The sequence below is a fragment of the Lycium ferocissimum genome, chromosome 6, assembly GCF_029784015.1.
Source record: "Lycium ferocissimum isolate CSIRO_LF1 chromosome 6, AGI_CSIRO_Lferr_CH_V1, whole genome shotgun sequence".
NCBI classification, from domain to species: Eukaryota; Viridiplantae; Streptophyta; class Magnoliopsida; order Solanales; family Solanaceae; genus Lycium; species Lycium ferocissimum.
The window spans coordinates 13,471,815-13,476,722 of NC_081347.1; positions in this window are offsets into that span (position 1 = coordinate 13,471,815).

Here is a 4,908-nt window from a genome sequence, read left to right on the forward strand (position 1 = left end):
ACTCTTTGAGAAAATAAACTGTTCTTGCATTTTATACGAAAAATGTAAAAACATCATGCGGTTGCCCTTTTACCGGTGTTTTGCCAAATGTAGTGGCAAAATGCCTCCGAGATAACTTTATAAAATTAATTTTGATTTATGGAATGCATATCCTGCTCTGTCTGTAGTTCGGGGACTCCGAATAATTAAATAAAATTATCGGAGGTCAAAAATTAGGTGTCAACAGGCATAAAGCTCCTTCTCCTTCAATAACCCAAGGATAACCCTCAAATGACGCTCATGCTCCTCCCTACTCTTTGAATACACCAAGATATCATCGATAAATACAATGACGAAGGAATCAAGATATGGCTTGAAAATGCGATTCATCAAAGTCATAAACGCAGATGGGGCATTCGTAAGCCCAAATGATATCACAGGGTCCTAAATGCCGTCTTTGAAACATCCTCAGCCCGAATCTTCAGCTGATGGTAGCCTGACCTCAAATCAATCTTTGAAAATATCAAAACACCCTGAAGCTGGTCGAACAAGTCATCAATACTAGGAACGGGATACTATTACGAATGGTGACCTTATTCAACTGACGGTAATCTATGCACATCCTCATCATACCGTCTTTCTTCTTCGCAAACAAAACTGGAGCACCCCAAAGGGAAACACTCGGCTTAATGAACCTCTTACTCAACAGATCCTGTAGCTGCTCCTTCAACTCCCTCAACTCAGCGGGCACCATCCTATAAGGAGGAATAGAGATAGGACGCGTGCCCGAATCCTAATCGATACAGAAGTCAATGTCGCCGTCGGGTGGCCTACCCAGCAAATCAGAAGGAAAGACCTCGGCGAACTCACACACAATGGGCATAGACTCAAGGGGCGGAGAATCAACACTAGTATCACAAACATGGGCCAAGTAGGCCAAACACCCCTTTCTAACTAACTTCTTCGCTCGGAGATAAGAAATGATCTTCTTCGGAGCGGGGTTCGGAGTACTCTCCACTCAAATCTGGGAATCCCAGGCATAGCTAATGTGACTGTCTTGGCGTGACAGTCCAAGATGACGTGATACGGTGACAACCAAGTTGTCACGACCCAACTCCGTAGGCCGTGACTCGTGCCCGAGTTGGACACTCATACGTACCCTTACCCCACATAAGCGTAATAGCAAAATAAACATTTATAATAATTAAGGATATTATCAGAGGACGCACAGAAGCGAGTATGACGCACGAAGGCCGATCAGGCCGTCATAAAGTATACATACAATCCCTAACGTACACGAACTTACAAAACATATACAGAACCCACTATACATGTCTACGTACCTCGCGCGATCGAAAACGTAAACATATGACGGGACGGGGGCCCCGTCGTACCCCCGAGATCCGAATGTACATACATATCGAAAAGGTTGTACTAAAAATGCGCTCCGAACAAAGGAGCGCCGTAGTAGTCGATAGATGACCTAAGCGGGCGGATCCGCAAAGCGCGTGTCCGTACCTCGTGGGCATGAAACACGCCCCCCGCGAAGAGGGGGTCGCACGAAAAAAAATGTCGAATATGTAAGCGTAAAGACCGTAATAACAAAATCAAAATCGGAACGAATGTGCGGAGAATGAACAAAATACGTATATAATCAAAATACATGTCGAAATCGTAAATAGTGTATGCGTAGAAAACATATGCCAAAGCGGCCCCGTTAGGGACTCGGCGGTCGAGTGGTCGCCCCCGACGCCGGCGCCACAAGCATAACAGTATCATCATAACATAACGGATGGCCATACCGAACATAATCATAACAGAGCGTACATGGAACAACATACACCACAACCCATGTACGTATAATACTCCCCCTCACACCGGAGCACGGCGAACAATGCGAGAGAAATACGCTTGAGAACATATCCGGCCCGGCTCAGTGTGGGAAACATTGAGGCATCCACGAATAGAGTAGTGAGAAACTGAATGCAATAAAATACCATATAGGTTTCCAGAGACTCGATGAAGCATAGCGAATAACAAATCAAGCAATGGAGTCGGACGGAATCATATTAACGAATATCGGAGGTCATAATGAATTACGGAGAAATAACCTTTCTATGGTCGTTTCCATAATCCAAAATAGTTTATAAGACTTAAGAAAATATTTAAAACACTTTTCATTTAGTAGTTAAGATAGTAGTTAAAACGTTTCCTTAAAAGTCGCTCAAAAGCCGATCATAAACATAAAAGGGTAAAATCGGAATTTGTGGGTCTATCTCGAGACAACCGAAGCGATGGGCTCGAATTATGTTTATTAGGATTATAGAATCATCTACATAGAGCTTAGGGACGTTCCATAACTTTTTAGGTAACTTATGAACATTTACATAATTCTTTCAATCAAAACATGCTTAAAAGAATCAATTCTATTGAATGAAAATGGACGTATTTTCAAACACGGATTCCGAAGAGCAACACTTTTCCAGATTCAAATCCGATCCTAGTACACTTAGGTCATGCCAAGAAAGGATTAGGAAGGCTTTACATACCTTTTGCGCCTCTTACGCTCTCCAAAACTCACTTCCCGTTTCGTCAAAAATCGGCAAATGGTCATCCTTACCGCTACTATTCATGCAAGCTAACATTTCAATCTTTGGTTTCTATTTGGCTACCGAAATTTCGGCAAAGACTTCCCCTATAAATACGACACCCGAGAATTCAACTCGGCTCAAATACCAACAACAACCAAACCAATAACATTCATCCACAACAAGAATCGCAAACTAACATGAATAGTCTTCCTTTTACATAAAGTCACAACTTCTAAACTAACTTCGCATTTTAATCCAATCATGATGTTTTCATACTCATTTACCTTCCAAAATCATTCCAACACCATCCAAAGACATTACACATGATTTTTCATATTATTCATAAAATATATAAATTTTCCACCGAAACCATAATTCGTCCAAAACTTCCATTCTTCAATCAACATATTCATAACAAGTTGTCATCTCTCAAATTCATCAACAACCACCATAACTAGCACTTAAACAATGTAATTTCATAATTCCATCATAACTATGTTGGGAACGCACACTTTTCTATAGCAACATATATGAAATTCTAATTCAAACTTAAAGCGTTAAGTCTCCAATTACATTGTAACGATCACAACGACACAACTAACATATTAAACAAAATAAGTTCAACATGATTCATTACCCTATACATGCCACGGCCAACATGCACTTTTTCCATTCCAATTCATTTTCATTCAACTTTCACTCCCAATACTAATTTCACAATAACCACAATCATAATACAACATAAAATTCAACATAATCACATTGCACATCAACCATAAATTCGGCCATCAACATGCTCTCACTTCCATCACGCAACCCTCCATATTTCTATGTTTTCAACTCATTTACATACACTACAACACATTCGAGCCTTCATAACGTAATTAGAAGGAAAGAATTCTTACCTTACACTTCCAACTCCTTCACTTCCTCAAGTTGCCCAAACAAAGAAACCGAGGCTCAATCTTCCGAAACAACTACGTCACGTCGAAAAGGACCTTGAGTTAATGGGAATTCAACAAGAAACCAATTTTTGGATCAAGATTGAAGGACTTGAAAATTATTTTTTTTCCTTTCTCTCTTTGTTCGGCCCGAGAGGCTGTTTGGTGTTGTTCTTGAGATTTTTTTTGTTTTCTTGAATATTCTTGAAGCCTCCCTTGTTCTTATATTAATAAAATGGTCACATGGGTGATCACATGACCATTTTCCATGGGTTTGGGCCTCCCCATGGCCGGCCACCCTCTTATTATTGGGCCTCAATTCTTATATTTTGTTCCAAGCCCAATTGATGACGGATCGCTTTCGAAAATTCACGGGACTAATTTACGAAATTCCAATTTCGCCCTTAACCTTCCTTAATATTTCCGCGATAATATTTCCTTCGACATCTCATGCTCACTAAGAAAAATCCAATTAAAGCCTTGTTTCTTAACATTCCAAACTATTTCCAATTTTTCCAAATACGTACGAATTGCGAGGTATAACATTCTTCCCCCCTTTAGAACATTCGTCCTCGAATGTTCAACTAGTCTTATGGGAGCTTAAGAGGTCTCTGGGGGGGGGGGGTCCACTGCTTGTCACATCATGCAGTCTCATTTCCTGACTACGTTACCTCTTTGACTACTCGAATCACCTTCTCCCTGTCGTTACCTCGCCACTGTGCCTCACCCAGGCCATGTCTTTGCTATGCAACATTCTTAGTTCACGCACAACGTAATAAGGTCCAAAAATACATCCTAAGTTGGACTTGTTCACCTCGTTGAGTCTTATTATACCCTTTTATATGACATAAAGATTTACTCTCTTTTGATAGCCGGCTAATTCTGATCAGTTCATTCAAATCATCTCCTACCCAACTTGAAATACCCTAAACACACTACCCCGGTCATCCTTTTGTTCTTAACTTAAACCCTTCTATTGCCCTTCACTTAGCCGCCAAACCATGCGAACTTCTAGATTTTCCTAACTTGCTCCGGCGAGGAATCTTAACCGTAGTCCGAACACTTGTATCGAACATGCTACAGTTTCGACCATCTTCACCTTGTACTTGCGTCCCTCATACTCGCTTCCCCCCTTTAGAAGCGTGCTTACACTACTACCCGATTATACTCTACCCTATGTCTACATTCCCAATTTCAATCCGGCGGTATTTGATCCCGACGTGCTGATCCTCTGATCTCCCACCTACTCGCTCTCTTTTGGCTGGAATTGCAAAGTTTTCAAGAACTTCCCAGGGGGGTCACCCATCCTGAAATTTCCCTCACCTGAGCACGCTTAACTTTGAATCTTCATCGAAATACGATACTTTAATACTGGTATAGTCACGTTCTTTCTACCG